We start from the raw sequence: 11,355 nt of genomic DNA, 5'->3' as shown, positions 1-11,355 counted from the left end.
CGAGGGGCTGCCTCGTCCCTTCATCACCAAGGGGAAAAAAATACAAAACCATCTCTAGTTTGCGCTCTCCCAGGACCCATCACAGAAGACATCAGACCCCACCTCAGAATAGTACGGGTCCAGAGAGGGCCCTTGTGCTAACCAGACATGACCCAGATGCCATGGAGAGGCTGCTGCCAATACCAGCTCAAGAGGAGGTGGAGTGAAGGTCAGGAACATGGGTCTGCTGGCTCCTCTGAGGCTGCCACATCCATGCTGCTGTTCAAGAGGTCGGGTGGAGCATGGGCGAGCAGCCTATGAGTTCTGCAGGCTCAGGTTTCACTGGATACCTGCCCATGGAGGCCCTGATTGGTGGTACCTACTGCGTTTCTCTGATTGACTCAGGCATGTTATGTAAGACCCAGGGAAACTCCTGGAGGGTGCCTGTGCAACTAGGTGGATCCCTGGCTTTCTGCTACCAACAGACCCTGCTGTGTTGCCTTATTCCTATCTCCAGGTCCCCCTGCCCAGCTCCTCCTAACCCAGCCTGACACTGTTCTACTAACCCAGCCTTGACTGATCCAGTCAGCTTTTAACTTAGCATGGCTCAGCAACTGCAACCTGACCCTTTGGCGCAACACCAGTTCAGACCGTGGCTTCTGGCCTCAGCTACCCGCAGCCGGGACCCTGAGAGCTAGCCTCCATTTTTCTTCTTCTCTGCTCCAGGCCACCTGGGGTTTGAATTTGCATATCTTTGCTCTCCTCCGCCCCATGCAGCAGAAGGGGACATTGAGCCCCATCTTTTCAGCTCTTGTCCCAGGGCAGGAATGAACCTGGGATGCGTCTGCTCGGTTCCGTTAGACACAAACAGAGCTTTCAGCGGCACTTTGCACCCAGCCCACAATGAGTCATTGTCGTCTTTATTATTTGTAATGTGGTAGCACCTAGCAGCCCCCGCCAGGGACCAGGACTCCATTGTGCTCAGCACTGTACAAACACAGAACAGAAAGACTGTCCCTACCCAAAATAGCTTACTCTCTCCATCATTTTCCCCAGAATTCAAATATAACATTGAATATACCCAAATCCTCTAGCCCTGGAGCCCTAGTGCTTCACACTTCCCTTCTCTCAGAAATTTGGCCTCAGATTCAGGCTTTGGGAGGATTTCTTAGGCTGTAAGGTTGCTTCCAAAATTTCAGGTCTTTGAGCAGGGCTTTGGCCATAGATGAAGCAGGTGTCATTGCTGCAGGCATGTAATGATATATGGAATCACAATCCTCCTCAAAGAGGAGGTGTTTGTTAAAGAAAACAGTAACACACTCAAACAAGCAGGTGTCCACACAGCTTGAGTTCCGGCTTTGTCTCCCTGGTTTCCAAGGAGCATGCCCTCTCTGGAACAGTTATACAGTACAGTGGGTAGTGACAGGTTTCAGAGTGGTAGCCGTGTTAGTCTCTATCAGCAAAAACAACGAGAAGTCCCTGTGGCACCTTAGAGACTAACAAATTTATTTGGGCATAAGCTTTCATGGGCTAGAACCCACTTCATCAGATGCATGGAGTGGAAAATACAGGAGCAGGTATAAATACATGAAAAGATGTGATTTGCCTTACTAAGTGTGAGTTCAGTCTACGGAGACAATTGAATTGACAGCAGGATACCACGGGAGGAAAAATAACTTTTGAAGTGGTAATGAGAGTGGCCCATTTCAGACAGTTGACAAGAAAGTGTGAGTAACAGAAGGGGGAAATTAAGTTTAGGTTTTGTAATGACCCAACCACACCCAGTCTTTATTCAGGCCTAATCTGATGGTGTCCAGTTTGCAAATTAATTCCAGTTCTGCAGTTTCACGTCGGAGTCTGTTTTTGAAGTTTTTTTGTTGAAAAATTGCCACTTTCAGGTCTGTTATTGAGTGACCGGGGAGGCTGAAGTGTTCTCCTACTGTTTTTTGAATGTTATGATTCCTGATGTCAGATTTGTGTCCATTTATTCTTTTGCATAGAGACTGTCCGGTTTGGCCAATGTACATGGCAGAGGGGCATTGCTGGCACATCTAGACATCTAGCGGCTAAATAATATCCTTCACATAAACACAGAAGTGATATTGAATGGAACAGAGAGATACTGAATTCCCTCAGGCCACAAAGCAAACAAATCTTGAGTTCCTTATACTGTCCAGATTCCCTTGAAGTAGGAAATAGGTTATTTTCCTTCAGGGTTATTTTTTAAATTAAATTGCATTTTCTTTTCTGTCATTTTCTTCTCCAATTGGAGAGGACTAATGAGAAGGAGAGCGAAATATCAGCTTTTCAGTTTTCCATTATAGCCTGTTAAGTGGATTGTATTGATCTGAGTGCTCTAATTAAAGGGAAAGGAACATTATGTTGATGATTATTAGACAATTACTCCAAGGCATCACAGACAGAACTGCTGCCCCAAAGAGCTTGCAGTCCAAACAGAAATATGTATGAAATGGTTATAGCACACAAAGAAAACTTCTGAGATATAGATTTAAATACTGTGTTGAATAAGCATGGATGGCTAAGCATCACATTCAGTGCCAGAGTGGTCTTTATATAATCTTTATTCTTCCCTCTTTTACCTTTTTTTTTTTTTTGGCAATGCCTGTATTAAAAATCAGAGCTTAACATTTCATCACTTGGCACCATCCAAGTGCATCTCATTTACATACCCTGCTCTGACAACGAAGCCGTCATCCTTGCCACTCAGTTTCATTGGACTAAATGCATTTTTGGAGAGAAGTCCAGGTACATCAGCCAACTCCCGAGTGCTCCTCCCTGCTGAGTGAAATACACAGTATTTCTTCAGATATAGAATATCAATTATGAAAGGGAAAAAAAGCAAATAAATACAAAGAGATCATTACTTGTTTAACATAACAAACATGAGAGAGAGAGCTCCAAATATTACATCATTCCAAGTTAAGATTTATCTCTTTATGGTACTTACATGGTCCCCATTATTGGGCTGTCTGAGCCCCTGACAATTTTTAATGTATTTAGCCTCCCACAGCTCTTTAAGATAGGAAAGTGCTACTATCCCCTGTGTACAGATGGTAGGGTGACCAGATGTCCCGATTTTATAGGGACAGTCCCAATATTTGGGGCTTTTTCTTATATAGGTGTCTATTACCCCTCCCTTCTCTGTCCTGATTTTTCGCACTTTCTATCTGGCCACCCTAACAGATGGGGAACTGAGCACCAGGCAGACTAGGCCAAGAGCCACAAAGGTATTTAGCCTCTCAACTTTCATTGAGTTCAAGGGAAGTTAGGAGCCTAATTACCTTTGTGGTGCTGGGCCTCAGTGGTGCTTGGCCAAGGTCCCCCAGGAAGCTGTGGTAGAGGCAGGAATTGAACGAGGTCTTTTAAGTTGTAGCTTAGTATTCTAACTACGGGACCATCCTTTCTATCTAGGGCCAGCTGCCTCAAGCTAGGCTTTTAAATCCATATCCAAGTACCTAAATAAGTGCCCTGCTTTTGTAAATTACTGAGCATTTTAGATACCCATTTTTTGAAAAGCTTGGCCTTTAAGAATCAAAATCTATAGTATATGACATGTCATCAACATTATATATGCACTTTTTGAAATGAAGAGGATTCAATATATAAGTTAAGTGCTGCATGCTTAGACTGACTTCATTTACAGAGACTATACACTTAATACTAGCTAATAAAATATTTCAGAGCCACTATGAATTTTCTTATAAAAGTTTCCAAGGGTGGATATAATTAAAGGCCAAACTCTAGCATTAGTGCAATGTAAAGGCTGAGACAGCGAATGATCAAAAGATAGTAAATTCCAAACGTTGCCATCACAGTGGTTAGCTCTGCTCCATTTCACATCCAAAAAATTTTTAGTATACATAAATAATGAAGGAATGAAAAGAAAAAGGACGTTTTACAAGGGAAGCAGCAGTACAAAATGTTCTGTAATGCTACTTATTTACAGCCTAGCAGAATTAGACATGGGAGGAGCAACCTTAACTATTGCAATTTTCTAACTGCTGAATGCTTGATATTTTGACCTGAACAAGCAACACGGCATTTCATTTACCCGTGTGTGTTTAGATAGAGAAGAAATAAAAAGAAAAGGGCAGGGTGGAAAAATCTAAGAGACAACACCATTTCATGCTGACTAATATAGTCTTATTATTTTCTTGTACTCCCTGTCTGTCTATCCATCCATTGTCCCGTGTCTTATATTTAGATTGTAGGCTTTTGGGGACACAGACCATCTTTTTGTTCTACGTTTGTACAATGCCTAGCACAATGGGGTCCTGGTCTCTGACTGGGACTCCCAGCTGCTACGATAATATAAATAGTAAATAAAAAATTCAGTATTAATTGGCTTGGAGAATTTGCAAATACCAGAAGCTTCACCGATGGAGTTTGTGCATTCCATCGTCTTGGGTGTATGCCAAGGGCTCCCTGGTCTGGTAGCTATCCCTTGTGGAGCCTATAAACCCCCTAGTGGTTCTAACAAAGCACTCCTTAGCTCAGTTGTCCTCAAACGACCTTGAAGGCTTGGCCTGAGTGGTTTACAAATGCGACTAGCTTTGTCAAATCACAAGATTTACTAGACACTTTGAGACCTCCAGTCCAAAATAAAGTAAGGCCATCCAACCAAGCCCCTCCTGCAAATGCCTGAGAGAGTAGATCACTCTTGCACTCTTTTCTAACGATTCGAAGGCCCCAACTCTCTTTAGACCAATGGGGCACTGACAAGTCAAGGCCCTCCTAACAAAATAACCCGACACCAGCACTCATTATAATCTAGGTAGCAATTGCACCCAAGTTGATCTCAGCCTTCAAGGCTGCATTGCTGTATAGACAGGACCCATCATATAGGGTTTTGTAGACCAAAATCAGCACCTACTGAACCCAAGATAATCTTGTGTTTTAAGGCCAGGGATTGATCCTCAAGAGTTATGGAATTGATTCCCAGTTCTGTCACAGACATAGGAGTTGCTATTCCTGTTCATACCAGTGATCCATCTAGTCAAGTACGCTGTCAAATAACAGCCATGATAAGATTTTTTTCAGCGGAAGGTACAGGGAACTCCATACTCGTTTGCTATAGAATAATTTACCCATAATCACCAATTACTGTTTGGCTTATTCCATGAAGCATGAGGGTTTATTACACACCTATTTTTATACAATCTAATATAAATGGTTATTCTTATATGTCTATAAAAATGCATATAGCCCTCTTTAGAACTGTACCAAGCTTTCGCTCCCACTATCTTGTTGCAGTGATTTCTCAGGTTAATTATGTTCAAAATGTGAAAGCATGATACATTTTTACTGAACTGTACATCAAAACAAGTGTGACCAAATTTGTTCTAAATTAACAGTAAATAAATACATGAAAATTCTCCAGTGGCCAGAGAATCAGCACACCAATTTTTAGACTAAAAAGACATATTCTTGCCCACTTCTAGGAGAGCTGAGAAAAGGGCTTAGATCAGGGGCAGGCAAACATTTTGGCCTGAGGGCCACATCGGGTTTCCGAAATTGTACGGAGGGCCGGTTGAGGAGGCTGTGCCTCCCCAACCAGCCGGGCATGGCCCAGCCCCTGCCCCCTATATAAACCCCCCTGCTTCTCTCCCCCTTACGGCTCCCCCAGGACTCCTGCCCCATCCAACCCCCCACTCCTTCCTGACTGCCCCCCCCAGACTCCTGCCCCATCCAACCACCCCTTCTCCCTGACCGCCCCCAGACCTCTTGCCCCTAACTGCCCCCCACCACTCCATTCAACCCCCCCTCTCCTTCCTGACCACCGCCCCAGGACCCCTACCCCATCCACCTCCCCTGCTCCCTGTCCCCTGACTGCCCCTGCCACCCCATCCAACCCTCCTCTCCTTCCTGACTGCCCCCCTGGGTCCCCTGCCCCCATTCAACCCCCCTGTTCCCTGCCCTCTGACCACCCCGACCCCTATCCACACCCCTGACCGCTCCCTGAACTCCCCTGCCTTCTATTCAACCCCCCCACCCCCGCTTCCTGACCCCTTACTGCAGCTGCACCAGGACAGGCAGCCACGCCATGCAGCACAGAGCACCGAGTCAAGCCAGGCTCTGCAGCCCCACCGCCCAGAGCATTGCGCCATGTGGCGGCATGGCTCCCGGGCCAGGAGCTCAGGGGCCGGGCAGGACGGTCCCGCGGGCCGGATGTGACAGACTCCTAGACTTTAAGGTCAGAAGGGGCCAGCATGATCATCTAGCATGACCTTCTGCACATTTCAGGCCACAGAACCTCCCCCATCCAACTCCTGATACTGTGAGTATCTCCGCACAAAATGACACAATGAGATTAAAGAAAAGCTTAATACCAGATTTAACAGTGTTCACTGTGCCAGCCAATCACTAGCCCATGTAAATGCTTTGTTAGAATAATAGTGCTTAGGACTAATGCAGCACTTTCCGTCTGTAGACGTTTACAGAAGTGGATATGGCTCACGCTGAACAAATGGCAAATACCATGTATATTGTGAGCATAGTCAGAGCTCTGATTTAGTATGGGAACATCAACCGTTTCGGCTAAAAATATCCATTATTGGGAAGAGGAGCAGGGCAGTGGTGCTGGAACAATTTTTATCGTGGGGGTACTGAAGTCAGAAACCATGTATTTGGGTTGTTATTACTACTTCAAGCTAGGGGGTGTGGCAGGACCCCTAGTTCCAGCACCTATGGAGCAGAGCCTTGGAGGGGAGAGACTTTATGAAATGGTCCTGATCATTGCTATGTCTCAGTCCCTTCAGAAATCACTTTGTACTTCTACTGCACTGAAGTATTTAGGAGCCAATCCAGCTCCTATTAAATTCCCATCAACTTCAGTGGGAGCTGAATCGGTCCATTAATCATCCACATATCTTTCCCTAAAAGCCCATAAAAAGGAAAAAGCTAAGGAGGAAATAGACGCTGAGTGAACAATGATGTCAAATCATGTTGGCCAGGAGTAGAAGTGCTGAGTCTTTGATGAGGTGTCCCCATAACTAGTGATACGTTTCAGAAGATCTCTCTTGCTCTGTGCTCAGAATCTCTGCTACTCCCTAATGGATAGATACACGTGTATAGAACCTGCCTGAGTTATGCTGAGTCCATGGAATTCCCCATGAATAACACTTCATCAAAGTGCTTTCTTTAAACGGAAGCATTCTCCACTCAATAATACTGGCTTCCACATCCTGAGAGGCACTGGCTTTGATCTCAGGCCATGTCTACACGAGCGAGCTTACAGCAGCACCGCTGTACCGGTGTAAGAGCACTCGTGTAGCCGCTCTATGCCCACAGGCGAGAGCCCTCCGTCGACATACCTAACCCACCTCCAACGAGTGGCCGTCGTTATGTCGGTGGGAGTTGCTTTCCCACTGACATAGCTCTGTGCACACTGGCGCTTCTGTCCATGTAACTTATGTCGCTCAGAGGGGTGTTTTTTTCACACCCCTGAGCAATGTAAGTCATATTAATAGAAGTGCTATTGTAGACATAGCCTCAGTTACGTTTAATGTTTATCTTTGTTTCCACCTCACCAAAGGGGGTGGGGAACATCGGATACTGTAAATCTTAAGGAAAAGGCATAGCACACACCAGATGGTACATGGGCCTTCTGTTATTAATGACACAAGTCTGTTATTTGAAAGCAGGAGGAAAAAATAGTGACCTTGGAGGTTGTTCAGGGATGGGTTAGGTAGTTTAGATGAGACCTTTCTGATGCGGATTTATATGATGATGGTTCTGTCTCTACAAGGACACTGTATATCCCCTCTTGGCACTTTAACACTATAAAAACAATGACAAGTTACTTCTGCCTCTGGGTGCCCCAGAGCATCATGTCTTCTCCAGGTCTGCCTTCCAGATGTTAAGTTCATCAGGGCAGGGACTGTCTTAATCATAGAATCATAGACTATCAGGGTTGGAAGGGTCCTCAGGAGGTCATCTAGTCCAACCCCCTGCTCATGTTTTTGAGCATATAGAGAGAACTAGAACGCGGTACCAAATGTTTCTTGATGTTGTGTCGAGCACTTAAAAAACATTGCCAAGAACGTAGCAAGATTCAGAGAGGTTCCAGTATCTGTCCATGTAAGTGTCTTGCGTGTCAATTTGTTTAGCGCTCCACATTTCCCACCTGTCCATCTCCAGGATTCATTTCTCCTCCCTTTCTCCTAGTCATCTACTCACTCTTTCTGTTTCTTCTTGTTCTGTTTAGAGAGGACTTCCATTTCCTCTGCTGTCAATTATAGTATTTTGAAGAGCCATAGAAAAGATGCTCTCTGGACAGTGACTATGGAAACTTCTTTGCATCACCCTGCTTCAGTTTTGAATTGGAGGAGCCACCTCTATTTGTCAAAAAGAAAAGGAGGACTTGTGGCACCTTAGAGACTAACAAATTTATTTGAGCATATATATGAGCTTATGCTCAAATAAATTTGTTAGTCTCTAAGGTGCCACAAGTCCTCCTTTTCTTTTTGACAAATACAGACTAACATGGCTGCTACTCTGAAACCTCTATTTGCAAGTCTCTCTGCTCTTTCAGTCCTTGACCTAACTGCTGAGACTGCCAGCAAGAGAGCTAATTGTAAAGGTGATGGGATATTACCGGAAGTTGTCCATTAGAACTGGCTAAATTCATCAACTCATGTCAATGAATAGCCTCCAGATGCTGAAAACCTTTAGTAGCATTACCACCTGTCACGCACCCAATTTTCTGAGAGTCCCCCTGTCTGAGCCATGCTGTGGAACATCCTACCTGAAAAGCAGTTTGTCTTAGAAACTCCATATTTATTGTACTTATCTGGCTTCAAGAAGGCCCAGTGGTTTGTCTATTTTTGGAAAGGTTGGTGGTTATTTTTAGACTTTCTCAATGCAGATTTCTCAATCAGAAATTGCTTTGTCTGGTAAAATTCAGATACAGTATTACAGCATCCTCATTGGACTACACTGAGGGCTTGTCTATACTACCTGCCGAATCGATGGGCAGCGATCGGTCCAGCGGGGGTCGATGTATCGCATCTAGTCTAGATGCGATAAATCGACAGCCAAACTCTCTCCTGTCGACCCTGGTACTCCACCGGTGCGAGAGGCGCAGGCAGAGTCGATGGGGGAGCGTCAGCAGTCGACTCACTGCCGTGAAGACACTGCGGTGAGTAGATCTAAGTACATCAACTTCAGCTACGTTATTCATGGAGCTGAAGTTGCTTAACTTAGATCGGTCCCCCCTCAGTGTAGATCAGGCCTGAGACTGGAAGAGTTATAGGCTATGACAAAAGACACTGAAACCTCCTGCCTGCCTGTGAATGAAAGATGCGATCCTGTGCATAGAAAATTACTGGATGTCATCCGAAGGTGGAAATGCAAATGATCTTGCTAGTTCTGTTTATCTGAATGCATAGGAGATAGATCTTGGGGAAATGCTTATTGTTAGCTGCGATGCACTTCTTTTAAAATGCTGAGCATGTTTTAGATTTCAGAGTCGCAGCCGTGTTAGTCTGTATCCGCAAAAAGAAAAGGAGGACTTGTGGCATCTTAGAGACTAAGGACCAGGTCTGTCTCTGTTTATACTGTGCCTAGCACAAAGGGACTCTAATACTCACTGGGACCTCTGGGCTGTAACTTAATATGAATATTAAATATTGAATAATAGTAACAATGAAGTTGATCCCTACTGATTCATTCTATCAAATTCTCGCACTCATTTAATGGTCTCAAAGTGCGCTACAAGCAGTAATGAAGTTGTGAGATATGTAGGGGACTTATCTCACCATTAAGTGCAGCATTGCACACAGCTGATTCAAGGGCAAAAACCGAAGTCACCTGAGGTACCTTAACTGCACAGTTTCATATATCCCATTGAATGGGGGATGGTTTTGAATCTATCATTTTAACTTTGAATTTCTTGGCTTTCAGGTATTTTTTAACTACAACGTTCTAGTATAATTTCCCGCCCATAACATAATTTCTGCCTGCGCAGAGGGGGACCCAATGAGACACGAACTGAGCCTGACCTGGAAACCTGAAAGCTCGTATTTGCTGGAATAGAGACTGGACTGGGGAGAGCACCCCAGGCAGTAGGGCTTGAAGAGCCCTGACGCTCGATTGGGCTGCCCCAGGGATGCAGACAAGAGCAGCTATTACTCACTTTGAACTGTAACTGTTTAAGCCTCAGTTGTACCTACGGTATCTGCATCCATGTCCTTCCCTGCCCGCCCCAGTGAAATACCCTTCCCCAAGCCATGTGTCTGACTGGTTAGTGGGACACACCTGGGCTAGCGCCTACAAGGCCGAGCTGCTGACGCACCTACAGTGTTTGCCTCCAAGCTGTGGTCATCCAGCGTGCTACTGGTACCCTAGGGGTTTGGTGTGCTGAGCATCCCCAGTCATTGCAGTAAATATGACACTATAGTCATGTGAGGGACAAGTGACATGACTGAACATAGGAGAACTTCTTAACTGGGCTGGAAATTCTAAGTAAGAACACAGCTGATGCCGTTCCTTGGAAGGGTTTTGTTTTTTCCTGGAAAGAAATTAAAGAGAGAGAAAGTGCTGCGTGTTTATTCAATTACGGTAAGCCGGAAGTATATGACAAGAAGCAAGCCAGAAGAAGACCTGGAAAAAGAAGACCAATGGGTATAAATTATTCCCAAGATGAAGAATTCTTCTGGGGTGAATAGTTTGTGTCCTGGATCCTCATCCTAGTTCTTTACAGATCCTTAGAAAACAAACTAACAGTCTCTTGTCTGCCTATGGCATAGTGGCCCTGTTCCATTCTGGGACTAGGGAAAAGAGAACGCTGAAGAACTCATGTTTGGCAAAGGTTTCGCAGCTACATCTGTAGATCATGCCTCTTAAATTGGTTGGTGGTATGATATTGTTTTCTGCTCTAATTACAATTTTTGCATTATGTTCAGTACCATAAGGCTCGAAGGCGATCAGGTCCCATGATGCTAGGCATTGTACAGACACATACTAAGAGACAGTCCCTGCTCCAAAGAACTTGTAGCCTAAATGGACAAGACAAAGAAGTATTATTATTATTATTCCCATTTTTCAGAGGGGGAAACTGAGGCACAGAGAGACAGAGTGACTTGCCCAAGTTCACACAGGCAGTCTGAACCAGAGTCAGGAACTGAACCCGTATGCTCTGAGGCCCAAACCAGCATCCTAGCCACAAAACCATCCTTCACGAAGAACTTACACAATTCTGCTCCTGGGTTTGCCATGAGTAGTTTTGTTTGTTTGTGTTTAATGGGCAATAGTGAAAGGTGCTGTATCCCTGCCTCGATAATCAGACAATGGTCTCAAGTTGCAGTGGGGGAGGTCTAGGTTGGATATTAGGAAACACTATTTCACTGGGAGGGT

The sequence above is a fragment of the Lepidochelys kempii genome, chromosome 11 (genome assembly GCF_965140285.1).
Source record: "Lepidochelys kempii isolate rLepKem1 chromosome 11, rLepKem1.hap1, whole genome shotgun sequence".
Classification (NCBI taxonomy): Eukaryota; Metazoa; Chordata; order Testudines; family Cheloniidae; genus Lepidochelys; species Lepidochelys kempii.
Note: the sequence above shows the minus strand (reverse complement) of the source record.